The sequence below is a fragment of the Gorilla gorilla genome, chromosome 7 (genome assembly GCF_029281585.2).
Source record: "Gorilla gorilla gorilla isolate KB3781 chromosome 7, NHGRI_mGorGor1-v2.1_pri, whole genome shotgun sequence".
Classification (NCBI taxonomy): domain Eukaryota; kingdom Metazoa; phylum Chordata; class Mammalia; order Primates; family Hominidae; genus Gorilla; species Gorilla gorilla.
Window position 1 is genome coordinate 116,371,100 of NC_073231.2, and position 14,853 is coordinate 116,385,952.

General features: G+C 36.2%; 1 long non-coding RNA gene across 4 annotated transcripts in view; it reads left to right on the forward strand.

Annotated features, from left to right (window-relative positions):
- The window catches only part of LOC134759115 (uncharacterized), an 891,009-nt gene that overhangs the window by 581,037 nt on the left and 295,119 nt on the right, over positions 1-14,853 (forward strand). The window lies entirely within an intron of this gene.

Below are 14,853 nucleotides of genomic sequence, written 5' to 3' on the forward strand. Positions count from 1 at the left end.
ACCAGGCCTTTCATATTCCTACCTAAGTACTGAATTATAACAAGAAGATGGTATAATCCATGGATTACTTAATTCCAGTATAATTTTTAAAAATTTTCTATGAGTTGTGTTTTCTTCCAAAGTTAACAGTTGCATTCATTGCATCATACAGAAGAAATATGGTTTTCTGTATTTTTTTTATTTTAATAATGAACACACAGATAGGTACCTCTATTGACACATACACTTGTGAGTATGGCTCTATTTATCTATGGGATTTACCACCTGATGAAGTTTTGCAATTATGACAATTTAATTCAGTGCTTTTCTCTAATTAGGCCCACTGTGAAAACATTTTAAATTGAATTTAATTGTATTAATAACCTATGATTAACACTGGACTACTATTATTTTAATAGTTGTCAGCAACTCTCTTAAATACTTTTGGCAGAAATATATTTTTCCCAACACTGTGTGAAAGAAAAATCACCTGAAAAGCAGGATAAATTATAAAATGCCAACTCTTACAGTTTCTATTTTAAAGACATCTGAATAGTTATAAAGGACCACTTAGGAAAGATATAAATACATCTGTCTCTTTTTCTCCACTTATACTATGCAAATTAGCCCTGAATACCTGAAGACCCCTGGTTGAATTATGAAAAGTAGCTAAGTCATTTACAGGCATGTATGTGTGTGTGCATGTGAATGCATGCGTGTGAGTGGTGATAATGACATAAGAGCTGAGACACTGGAAAGTCTTTTGGAGGGGAATTTGTTGCACATTTTAGTGTGTATTTTAAAAATAAGGCAATAGATAAGAGAAAATATTTGTAAGTAGCAGAGCTTCAGAATCCTTGACAAATCAAAAATATGTAGTAAGAAAAATGCATCAACAATGGCATACATATCTTGTCATTGATTGAGAGATCATATCGGTTGGACATTGGAAATAATGGAGAGAAATAAAATACTCTCAATTTACAATGAACAGTAGAAGAGAGCACAATAGAATCCAGGTGCTTCCTCTTCCAAACTAGTCTTTGACTAGATACAGAGATGTGACAGTGGTTGGTGATTAGGTTAGATTGTATGCCTGGAAATGAGGACAATGCCAGTAAAACAAATACCTACTGTATTGTCATCATTCTACTTTCTGTGAAGGATAATATGGGGAAAACTAGAGACAAAATGGTTCCTGTACCAGTATAATCATAGCAGTGGCTACCACCTGGCATTCAGAAATAATGGCTTCCTGCACCTACCTGCACCTACCATTTGCAAAGCTAATTCTGCATTCTTGTTAATGGAAATCCATACCTTGAGAGAAAATGCTAGGTATTGTAATTCATAATATTCTGCTATACTCCAACAGCACAAGATCATTTCAATTTCTGTTTACTCATCTGTCAAGGTTTTATAGGAACACATTTTTTAGCCATAACACCTGCATCTAGAATCTCACATGTGTTGTGCAAAATATACTTAAGATTTTCGGTTTGTTGCACATGCACTCAAGATATGTGTCTTATGCTAAATAGTGATGACAACAGGTGTACCAAATCAGCCTGTTATGTTTGTGGAGCTCAAAACAAAATACTGCTGCATGTCTTTTGCATTTTAAAAACCTAACAAACACCATACTTCAAGATGATTAAATCTGGAAATCTATTTTTAAGTGTTCCTCTTCTCTCCTTTGCTTTCAACTCTGATGGAAGTCCTTCCTGCTCCCATTTCCATCTGTACTATCCCCTGCAGGTTCATGAATGAGAATAATTTCTACCTAAAAACACAATTAAAAATGAAAGAAAAAGCCTTGTTTTGAGTATTTCATAACTCTTGTTTGAATGACTAATAGTGGTTAGAATGCTGCAGTTATGTTAGGAGATTTAATGGTGTATTCAGTCACATTTAATTTTTTTCTTTTTTTTTAACATTTTATGTGAGCATTTAAATGTTGGATCTTTCAGGTAGGGAAGCTATGCAAACAGCTACACAAGGAGATCTCCAACACAGAATTTTCTACTTACCTGGTCTCTGTGTCTTGTATTCCTGACAAATCTGAATAATGTGTCTTTGGGGCAATAACTGAATCTAATTTTCTATATTTCTCTGTTCCAGCACCATGTTTATGTGGAGAGGAGGCATATAGATTTTTCTCTCTGTATCTCTTTCTCTCTGCTTCTCTCTCTTTGATTTGTTTATAGTATATAGATATTATATAGCTATAAAGACTATATATATAGATAATGTATGTACACACATAAATATTTAACAAAATTATAATAAAACTTTTAAATTTCACCTTGTCAGTTTTCCTTCACTCTTTTCCTTCATTATTTTTTGAGGGTTTTCTATATATTTCATTTCAAATGAATTTTAAGTATTACATATACTACATGGTACGTGTGTGTGTATATATATATCTCATATATACGTGTGTGTGTGTATATATATATACACATATACATAATGCACATATATATATATATATACACACACACATATACATAATGCACATTTTACTTATGATTGAAACAGGAGAGTTCCCTTATTTCCTTTGCAGGACGTGTGACAGGGGATTGGCTTGCCTCTTTGGTTGCACTGCAGCTCAAGCCCCTAGGGGGAGCATGCAGAGGGACAGGTGCAGAGGCCCAGGTGAGTGCTTTGGTCTCTCAGCCCCATGGTAGTGTCTAGGGGTGACTGCCTGCAGCCCCAGTGTTACAAAACTCTTTCAGCTCTGCCGTCTGCAGACAGATTGAATGTTAATCAGCTCAGTGGGCCGTCTGCCTTATCACAAGGGCAGAGGGCCAGTGTGACAGCCTTCTGTATTCTGAGTTCTTGCCCAGTGTCCCAGAAGAATCGGATCACATGTGGCCTGAAGGATGAGTGTAAGGTTTTATTGAGTGGTGGAGGTAGCTCTCGGTGAGATGGATGGGGAGCCAGAAGGTGGAGGGGTAGGGGAGATAGTTTTCTCCTGGAGATTATCCAAGGGGAGATTAACCAAGAATGACCGAACTCCTCTTGACGTTCAGGTGCCTCTTTTCTCCTTCTCTGCCATGCCATCCTGCTGCTCTCTGCCACACCATCCTGCTGCTCTCTGTCACACCATCCTGCTGCTCTCTGCCACTCCCTGCCACTCTCTTCCGCTCTCTGCTGCTCTCCACAGCTCCTCTTGATGTACAACCATGTGGGTGTGTGTCCACTAAGGTCTCAGGTTTACATGGGTACGGGATGGGAGGCATAGTGTGCCAGAGTGGCCTTGGAAAATGCAACATTTTGGCACAAAAACAGGAGTGCCCATTCTCACTTAGGTCTGCAGGCAGAAGCCTGAAGATGGAACCCTCACCGGGGACCCTGCCCTTCTCTACCCAGCACTTCTCTGCTGCCTCCCATTATCACCATCATATATATTTATAGAATATATGATACACACTAATATATACTTATTATATTATATACATTTAATATTATATATATATTATACACACACACACACACACTTGATCTGGACATTTCTAAAACCAGTTTTAGATTCTGACTATATTTAAACTTGATATTTTCTACAAGAGCCAAAAATTGAACAAGACTTTTTCATTCTCAGGAATATTTTAAAATAACAACAAAATGTTTTAATTAGAATTTGGTTGTTTTTTTTTTCAATTTGCCTTTGTCTTTTTAAGTGAGGGGAGTTGATTCATAATTTTTAAAATATTGGGCTTCTTTTTGAGAGGTGTCTGTTCATATCCTTTGCCCACTCTTTAATGGCATTGTTTGTTTCTTTCCTGTAAATTTGCTTAAGTTCCTTGCAGATTCTGGATATTAACCCTTTGTCAGATGGATAGATTGCAAAAATATTCTCCCATTCTGTAGCTGTCTATTTACTCTGATGATAGTTTCATTTGCTGTGCAGAAGCTCTTTTTTTCAATTAGATCCCATTTGTCATTTTTAGCTTCTGTTGCAACTGCTTTTGGTGATTTCATCATAAAGTCTTTTCCCATGCCTATGTTCTGAATGGTATTGCCTAGATTTTCTTCTGGGGTTTTAAAAGACATACATGTGGCCAATAAACATATGAAAAATAGCTCATCACTGATCATTAAAGAAATGCAAATCAAAACCATAGTGAGATGCTATCTCACACCAGTCAGAATGGTGATTATTAAAAAGCCAAGAAACAACAAATACTGGTTAGGTTGCAGAGAAATAGGAATGCTTTTACACTCTTGGTGGGAATGTAATTTAGTTCAACCACTGTGGAAGACACTGTGGTGATTCCTCCAAGATTAGAACCAGAAAAACCATTTGACCCAGCAATCCTGTTACTGGGTATATACCCAAAGTGATATAAATCATTCTATTGTAAAGATACATGCACACGTATATTCACTGCAGCATTATTCCCAGTAGAAAAGACATGGAATCAACCCAAATATCCATCAATGATAGACTGGATAAAGAAAATGTGGCACATATATACCATGGAATACTATGCAGCCATAAAAAGGAACAAGATTATATCCTTTGCAGGGACGTGGATAAAGCTGGAAGCCATTATCCTCAGCAAACTAATGCGGGAAAAGAAAACCAAACACCACATGTTTTTACTTATAAATGGGAGCTGAACAATGAGAACACATGGATACAGGGAGGGGCACAACACTTACTGGTGCCTATTGAGGGAGAGTGCGGGGAGAGCATTAGGGAAAGTAGCTAATGAGTGCTGGGCTTAATACCTAGGTGATGGGTTGATAGGTGCAGCAAACCACCATGGCACACATTTACCTATGTAACAAATCAGCAAATCCTGCACATGTACCCCAGAACTTTTAAAAAAATTGTAATAATTATTAAAAATAAAGAAAATCTAACAATTCTATTTATATTTATTTATTTATTTATTTATTTATTTATTTATTTATTTTTTGAGACGGAGTCTTGCTCTGTACCCAGGCTGGAGTGCAGTGGCGCGATCTCGGCTCACTGCACCTTCCGCCTCCCAGGTTCAAGCGATTCTCCTGCCTCAGCCTCCCGAGTAGCTGGGACTACAGTTGTGCACCACCACGCCCAGCTAATTTTTGTATTTTTAGTAGAGATAGGGTTTCACCATGTTGTCATCATGTTCTCTATCTCTTGACCTCGTGATCCACCCATCTCGGCCTCCCAAAGTGCTGGGATTACAGGCATGAGCCACGGCGCCTGGCCAACAGTTTTTATAAGGTTAAACATATACAAATCAGATGGACAGTCAATCCATTCCTAGGAATTTACACACTATGTCTGCACAATGATCTGTATGTGTATGCTCATGATACTTTATTCATAATAGTCCAAACCTGGAATGATAGAAATGTCCAATAACAAGTGAATGTATAAACAAACATGATAGAGTCACACAAAGAAAAAAAATATATGAGTTTCAAGAAGTCTCTTCTCCGATGGAATGGCAGTAGAGACAATAAGAAAGGAAGAAAGAAAGCTGAGAGGTTGAAAGTGAAATGTTGTGTGTTTCTGTTTCCTTTCAGTAGATGTAACTATGCAGTATAAATATTTCCAATAATATTTCTTTTTAATTATTTCTAAAATAAAAAATATTAATTCAGTTAGGTGTAGTTAGAGCCAAAACAGTTTTCTTTTGAATTTTTAAGCACTTGTAGAATTAACAAAACAAAACAAAACAAAAAAGGGGTATGAGAAGATACATTGAATAGCAAACAAATTAGAATATTAAGAAAAACAGGATTAAAAATGATCTTCATGGTTTAGAATATAAATGAGCCTTTATACTTTGTGTTTCAGTATCTGGATAACTGGAAAAAATAACATTAAGAAAGCAGGTATTGTATTAAAAAAAGAAGTGAGGAAAAAATCTAGAAGCATGAGATTTTCACTGATTTCAAGCATACATGAATGCCTGAATCAATTGGGATTCCAGCCAAATGAAACAGAACAAGGCAGCAGAAACAAATCATGCTGTGCTTCATGAAGGATATTAGCAGCTTCATAATTGTGCCTTGAAATGCTTTTCTTTATTTCTGTCTAATTGCCATTAAATTCATCATTTCACAGAGAAGTTAAGGCCAAAACTAAAGGAACATTTCAAAATTTATGTTTCTTATTTATCAGTGACATAATAATTGCACATATTTATGGAGTACAATGTGATGTTTCAGTGCATGTATACACAGTATAATCATCAAATCAGGGGTAATTACCATATCCATCACTGTTAACCTTTATCATTTATATGTGACAACATTCAAAATCTTTTGGCTTTCTTGAAATATGCACTACATTGTTATTTGTTATAGTCACCCTATCATTTTAGGACTCATTTGATCTGTTGAAAAATCAAACCAATTTCCTATCTTAAAAGTCATTCACCAGAGGAAAATGATTATAAATTACCTGAAAAATTATATGGGTGGGTGCTAAGAGATCCCACTGTTGCTTACCTTTCTATTATCCTTTTATCTCTGTTGGAAATCTTGAGAAAAATATTTTCCATTTTTAAGATGGGAACATAGTGGGAGGATTAGTGATAATTTAAAGGTTATAGCAGTAAATGGCCATTGACATCAAAATTTCTGATTGTAAGTGATGTATTCTTTCAACAATTTAATGCTATTGAACTAGATTACCCTCCCACAGAAGTTTTTAAAAATTGACACAAAAACAAACCAAAAAAATGGGTAGGTATGTGAGTTGTTGGGTACATTAATTTGCTTCACATTAGTGACAATCTTTTTCACTATGTATATGTATCCCATAACATAATGCTGTATAACTTAAAATTTTTCTTTTTAATTGCAAATGGAGGAAAGACTTCAGAATGTGCTTTAGGGCTTGGAGAGGAAAATGGTGCTCTCCTATCAGTGCTGTTGGCACCAATGGATGTTTCTATATTCACTAAGTTTACATACAGAATTATGTAAGTCCTAGGAGCTATACTCCTGGATAAAAGGTAGTGAAAGCAGGTAATAAGGTAACAAAACAAAACTGATACTTATGTCTCAGGTTTACCCATGTTTCCTTAATACTTATAGCAGGAAATACAGTTTTAGCTTTAGTGAAATAACTGAGTTTGGAGTTGCTTCTTTATAGCATCAATGCAAGATAACCTGTCTCTTCTTTGGAATGCAGCCAAGTAAGTCTCTACATTCCTCCAGTTCTTCAGATTATCCCTGCCAACACTGGTACCTGGTAAAAAGTAAAAAACTAACCAATCCTAAAGTGTCACTCTGCCAGTGGCATTCTGAGTCCCACATGTGTTAACAAACTAAACTAAGAATTTTCCAGTTGTTTCTTTGCCAAAAAAGAAAAAAATACTTTAGGCAACTGCATTATTCCGTTAACGCTCTTCCAATATGCATGCGCTAGTTAAAGACAGGTTGTCAGCTCGGAAGTAGATTTTTTTGAGTCCAAATAAATCATATTCTGCCATGGGATATTACTCAAGTTGTAGTATTTCTCCTAATATTATGATCTAGATTGAAACTCATAGTCATTAAAATCGGAAAGTTTTCCACCTAAGCTACATACAAAAATGTAATTCATAATTTCACAACTCAAATATACTCGGGTTCATTGCCCTCCTTTGCCATTTTGTATTCTGAAAACCCATTTGAGAACAATGATATTTGTAAGGGCATAACTGACACATGTTAGAACCTCTTTCAATTTAATATTGTATTATGAACAGCAATATCTGAAATCCATGTAGATACACTGGATTACCAGAGTGAACACCTTCTTATTTAGAAATAGTAATAAATATTTGGTTTTGTGGAACTACATATGCAAGACTGGATAGATCACTCCTATTTCATTCTATCCAAGAGCCTCATTGGAAAAGGATACAAAAGAATCATTGGAAGGGGACACGAAATAGTTCATCTTTATTTGACTGGTCTTTCTTTCTTTCTTTTTCTTTCTTTCTTTCTTTCTTTCTTTCTTTCTTTCTTTTCTTTCTTTCTCTTTCTTTCTTTTTTCTTTCCCTCCCTCCCTTCCTTCCTTCCTTTCTTTCTTTTTCTTTCTTTCTTTCTTTCCTTCTTTCTTTCCTTTCTTTCATTTTCCCTTCCTTTCTTCTCTGTGCTTTCTTTTTTGTTGAGATTCAACTTTCCACCATCCCATGGTCAAGGATGATGACAATCAAATCCCACTCTGACCATAAAGAGCAATAAAGGACTCTAATATATTTTAGGGGGAACACCTGAAGAATAAACTTCCTCTTTGCATAACCTCATTTCCATAGTGAACTAAGTGACCCTCCTCATCTGGGGTAAGTTGTGAAGAAACAAAGAAGGTGAGGGAGTGAAAAACCTTGACCTGTTATATAAATAACAAGGCCCTGCATTTATAGTTCGCAATATCCCCCTACTCTATGGGTAATGAGTTACTATTAATAATGTGAGCATTCATAATATATCATATCGTATCATATCACATCTCTGTCTATATATTCATACTGCCTTCTCACACTTGGATAACTAAAAAATAAGTATTCTTCTTCTTTCTCAAGGCAGGGGCTATTTTGTTCAACTTTTAGATATGAAAGATTTAGAATTTTCTATTTGAGAGACAAGAAAGGAGAAACTTCAGAGACTATTGTCTTATTTATCTCTATTTTATACTTTCCTCACTAGAAAAAGTAATGAATAAATAGTTCTTAATAATTTAAGTCAGGGACTCTAGGTTCAGAGAGTTTAGCAGTAGTTTTTGCTAATTACTGAAAAGAGTTGTGTTCTTATCATTTTTGAAGATCCGGGTCCTTTTGATTTACTGATGAAAGTTATAACAACTTTCCATAGAAAAATCATCATATGCTTTCAACGTGTTGTATACAGAATATCCAGTTTCAAGGGATTCACAGATCTCATGGAGCCTACTTATGGGCTTTCTAAATGGACAGTTTCATGATTTTTAGAGGAATTTAATACCATAATATAAATAGTTTGAATAGTATATAAAAGTGGATATTATGAGTCACTGACAAAATTCTGCTTTAAATCTGAAGGATTTACTTTTGCAGTGACTGGATGTGGTACCAGAGTCAGCCTTTAATTCTCACCTCTAATCCAAATTGCCTTAGATGAAAAGAGCTACTTCACAAGGTCATACTTCTTTTGGGGGACATTCCACTTCCAACAACGGGTTGATGAGCTGTGTGCATGTACCTAGCCACTTTGCATGAATTCAGGATAATTCTGAAGGGCTATTCAAGCTACAGATCTCCTCATATGCTCTTCTGAGACTGCTTTACAGTCCAGCTTCCCCACTCTACCCAATCCTGGTTCCATCCTTCCCCTTCTACAGGTGGAAATCTGAAGACCAGTACCTACTAAGCCACGTGCACTCTATTCTCCATCCCAGAGTCTCTTTCCAGGATCCCTGAACTGATTTATGTGAGAAAGCAGGCAGCCAAAGGAGTCATCAGGCTGATGTCCAATTGGCTGCCTTTTGTGTCTGAACCTTGAATTCTTCCTTTCAGGGAATACTTGAGATAGTTTAAGAAAAATATCCAGAAACCGATAGTGAAAAACACTGGAAAGACTCAAGGGCTTAAAGCTTCATGTTCTAGTTCAGTTCTTTTACTCATGAGCTTAGTGAATTTGAATAAATGTTAAGTGTAACATTCCATGTCCTAAACAAGGTATATCACAAAGCAGGAGTAGAATTTTTCCTAACATTAGCTTATATTATAAAGTTAAACCTGACAATACCAAGTGTTGTAATGTAAATCAGATATTTTGCTCCTTTGGTTTACTTACAGACATGGTGACCTTGTAATGTATCATTCATAGTAGAGCACTTTAGAAAGTGATTGAGAAACCATTAATAATCCTACCAACACAACATGAACAATCTAAAACTATACCAGATAAGCCAGAATAGATTGTCCACCTTATTTATAAGCTCCCCGGATAAAATGTGTGTTCATTGCATGTTATATGCCATGCCACATGCCCTGATAAAGAGAAAATGGTTCTCTCCAAATTCAGAGGCTGATGATATTTGGACTCAATCATGAAAGTACAGAATCAGAATAAAAATGTCTAGCTTGAACCTGAGTCTATGGCTTAAAGTTTTCTGAAGAGACAGCCTCATGGCACTGTGGCACTCCTTCTATATCACACAGAGAATTAAATAAGAGAAACTGAGCATACATGATATTATACATTATATATATATAAATGTTAATAGAAGTTTACCAGCTCTAATATTTCATGACTTACAAAGTACTTTCAAATTAGTGTATCTCATAATCAAGAGGAAAGTTTTTTTTTAAATAAAATTATCTCTACTTAGACGCATTAACATCCAATAGGCTTAAAATAAATACATTGTTTATTATTAGCACATTGTTTTATTTTTATTACATGATGCCTTCACTGAAATTTTTACATGTCACATAATTTAAAGAGTTAAGTATAAAAACAGCTGTTGGAGTATTTATTGGTCTAATAAAGATTGACTTTCATTCTCACCTAAGTTCAAAACACACTGAAAGATGAATGCAAGTGTCAGACAGATAGAGATCAAACTCTCAGTTTATTTTGTAATAAAGCTGACCCTAGGAAGCACTTTTTGGGCTCTGATTTACTCATATTTAACCCTGAATTAGACACATGTATTCACCAGTCACTGGCACAGGAGGAACACTGTAGGACCACCTAATGGAAATGTCCTATCCTTTTCACATTATTGCTGCAATGAGAGTAGCTCTGAGCATAATCTCAGAACAGGCAAGACATAAGAAGAAAGAAAAGAAAACATGAGTTGTGTTTCCTCACTTAAACTTATCAGCTAAATCACTCTTCCTTCCCTGGAGTTGCAAGTGAGGGAACTCAGAATGGTCATAAATATTATATTACCAATTGTCTCTCCCTATGAAATGCAGGATGAATGTTTCTTAATAACTTGGAACTCTTTAGACTTATGTAGAGAACTTACAGAATTCTTCAATTTTATCTAATAAAGTTTGAGAAATGGTACATATTCATAAGTCAAAAAAAGATTTCTTACCGACACGTAAAATGCTCAATACTATAGATTTAGCAAAACCCATTTGCTGATACCATCTATATTTCAAAATCCTGTGTTAGCACAGTGCCTGGTTCATAACAAAGCTAAATAAATTTTATGTATTTTTGTTTGTATTATGATAACCCTCATTTTGTATAACAGGAAACTAATGCTGAAAGTACATAGCAGGTATATAACTATATTGGCTAACAGTTTGGGAGGCTGAGAAGTTTGAGATTAAGGTGATGGCATCTAGTAAGGGTCTTCTTGCTGCATTAGCCTAGGGCAGAAGATAGAAGAGCAAAAGAGACCAAGACCAAATTTCCCATATATAATTGTACCAATTCTACCCATGAGGGTAGAGCCTGATGTCCTGTTCTTCTCTTATGAGTCTTGGCTCTTAATATTGTTTCAATGACAATTAAATTTCAAAATTAGTTTTGGAGGGAACAAACATTCAAACCGTAGCAGAACTTAATATATATATAAAAAAAACTAAAGGTTCTGTATTAGTTTGTTTTCATGCTGCTGATAAAGACATACCCAAGACTGGGCAGAAAAGGAGGTTTAATTGGACTTACAGTTCCATGTGGCTTGGGAGGCCTCAGAATCATGGCAGGAGGTGAAAGGCACTACTTACATGGCAGCAGCAAGAGAAAATGAGGAAACCCATGATAAACCCATCCGATCTTGTGAGACTTAGTTACTATTACAAGAATAGCACAGGAAAGACTGGCTCCCATGATTGAATTACCTTCCGCTAGGTCCCTCCCACAACACGTGAGAATTCTGGGATATACAATTCAAGTTGAGATTTGTGTGGTGACACAGCCAAACCATACTGGGTTCATATAAAGAAATACAAACATTCAGTTGTGATAGGCACTATGGAGGACACTTTTTCCTGCCATAATTTGAGTATTTGTTAAGAAAGATTTCCCTGAGAAAATACATAATAAACTTGTGGTCTTAAATTAAAGCATAATTTAACTGGTTAAAGAGAGATGCATAGAAAGACTATTTAACTAGGAAAGACAGGTAAAAAGGACAAGAACAAATTCAAAGTGGCCAAAACCCAGAAAAGATCAAGGAGATCAAGGTAAAAAAAATGTGTGATATTACACACAAACAGTAAATAGCCTGGACCAAAAAACACAGGTGAGAAGCAAGCAACCATCGTCTCCCCGAAAAACTAAACATAGAAAACGTGATGTATCTGGCTCGTGGAATATGTAGACCTTATCATTTATTATAACTAACTTACCAATTTTTGTTATTACTTTTTACTAGAATTATGAGATAAATATTTTTAATAAAATATTATTTGATAACTTACTTCTAAAATATATATTCTAACAATCAATTAACAAGTTACATATGTAAATATAAATATATAAATATAAGTTACATATATAAATAATATAGCAAATTAAGCATGTAAACAATATAAACAATTTATAATGGAGACTACAGTGAGCCAGAATATTTGCAAATTAGGCAATTAAAATGTACTGCATAAAGCCTAACACAGGTTAGTGAAATTTCATGAAGAATACAACACATATTGCCAGCTGTTTCTCTACAAATTCTGCATTTCACTGCATACATTGGACGTCTGATGACTTTTGCTAAATTCATGGTCATATTCAAGAGTACAAAAAGGTGAGAACTTTGCACATATTCATTAGTAACACCTGGGACTCGCTGGGTGCCAAGAAAACATATTAATCAGAAAAAATGGACTTGAATCGGAGTGGCTATTAAGAAATAGAGTGACTGCTTATCACTGTGTTTCATATCAAGTATTATAAAGCTCTTCAATTGTCAAATGATGGCTCTTGTACCAGATGGACGTTTTGCAACAGTTGTATTAGTCCGTCTTCACACTGCTGATAAGGACATCCCCAAAACTGGGTAATTTATAAAGAAAAAGAGGTTTAACGTACTCACAGTTTCATGCGGCTAGGGAGGCCTCACACTCTTGGTGGAAGGTGAAAGGCATGTCTAACATGGCAGCAGATAACAGAGAATGAGAACCAAGCAAAAGGGGTTTCCTCTTATAAAACCATCAGATCTCATGAGATTTGCTCACTACCACGAGAACAGTAAGGGGGAAATCACTCCCATGATTCAATTATCTCCCACCAGGTCCCTCCCATAACACATCAGAATTATGGGAGCTACAATTTAAGATGAGATTTGGGTGGGGACATAGAGCCAAACCATATCATTCTGCCCCTGACCCCTGCCAAATCTCATGTCCTCACATTTCAAAACTGATCATGCCTTCCCAACAGTCCCCCAAAGTCTTAACTCATTTCAGCATTAACTCAAAAGTCCACAGTCCAAGTTCTCATCTAAGACAAGGTAAGTCCCTTCTGCCTATGAGCCTGTAAAATAAAAATAAAAAACAAGTTAGTTACTTCCTAGATACTGTGGGGGTACAGACATTGAATAAATACACACTTTCCAAACAGGAGAAATTGACTAAAATGAAGGTGCTATAGGTTCCATGCAAGTCTGAAATCCAACAAGTCAGTAATTAAATCTTAAAGCTCTGAAATAATCTCCTTTAACTCCGTGTCTCACATTCAGGTCATGCTGATGCAAGAAGTGAGCTCCCACAGCCTTGGGAAGCTCTGCCCCTATAGCTTTGCAGAATATAGCCTCCCTCCTGGCTGCTTTCTTGGGCTAGCATTGAGTGCCTGTGGCTTTTCCGAGTGCATGAAGCATCTCTGTGTGGGGACTCCAACCCCGTATTCCCCCTCCACACTACCCTAGCAGAGTTTCTCCATGAGGGCTCTGGACCTCCAGGTCCTCCATACATCCTCTGTAATCTAAGTGGAGGTTCCGAAACCCCAATTGTTGACTTCTGTGAACCTGCAGTCCCAACACCATGTGGAAACTGCCAAGGCTTGGGGCTTGCACCCTCTGAAGCCATGGCCTGAGCTATACCTTGGTCCCTTTTAGCCATGGCTAGATCATCTGGGACACAGAGCACAAAGTCCCTAGGCTGCATAAAGCAGGGGGCCCCTGGCCCAGCACATGAAACTATTTTTTTCTCCTTGGCCTCTGGGCCTGTGATGAGTAGGGCTGTCTCAAAAGTCTCTTACATACCCTGGAGACATTTTCCCCATTGTCTTGGCAATTAACATTTAGCTCCTCATTACTTATGCAAATTTCTGCAGCAGGCTTGAATTTCTCCTCAGAAAATGGGTTTTTCTTTTCTATTGCATTGCCAGTCTGTAAACTTTCCTAATTTTTATGCTTTGTTTCCCTTTTAAAACTGCTTTTAACAGCACTCAGGTCACCTCTTGAATGCTTTACTGCTTAGAAATTTCTTCTGCCAGATGCCCTAAAGCATCTCTCTCAAGTTTGAAGTTCCGCAAATCTCTATGTTTCCAGTCTGTCTTTTTTTTTTTTTTTTTTTTTGGAAGAAGGAATACTTTATTGTAGCATCAATTTTAAATAAGATGAATCCAAAACTTTCCCATTTCAATCTTTACTGAAACATATCAAGAGTCACCTTTACTCTTTACCAGTTCCCAACAAGTTTCACATCTCCATCTGAGACCTCTTCAAGCTAGATTTTATTGTCCGTATTATTATCAACATTTTGGTTAAAGCTGTTCAACAAGTGTGTAGGAAGTTCCAAACTTTCCCCCATTTTCCTGTCTTCTGAGTCCTCCAAACTGTTCCATCCTCTGCCTGTTACCAAGATCCAAAGTCGCTTCCACATTTTTGGGTATCTTTACAACAGTGTCCTACTCTACCAGTACCAATTTACTATATTAGTCCATTTTCACATGATGATAAAGACATACCCAAGATTGGGTAATTTTTAGATG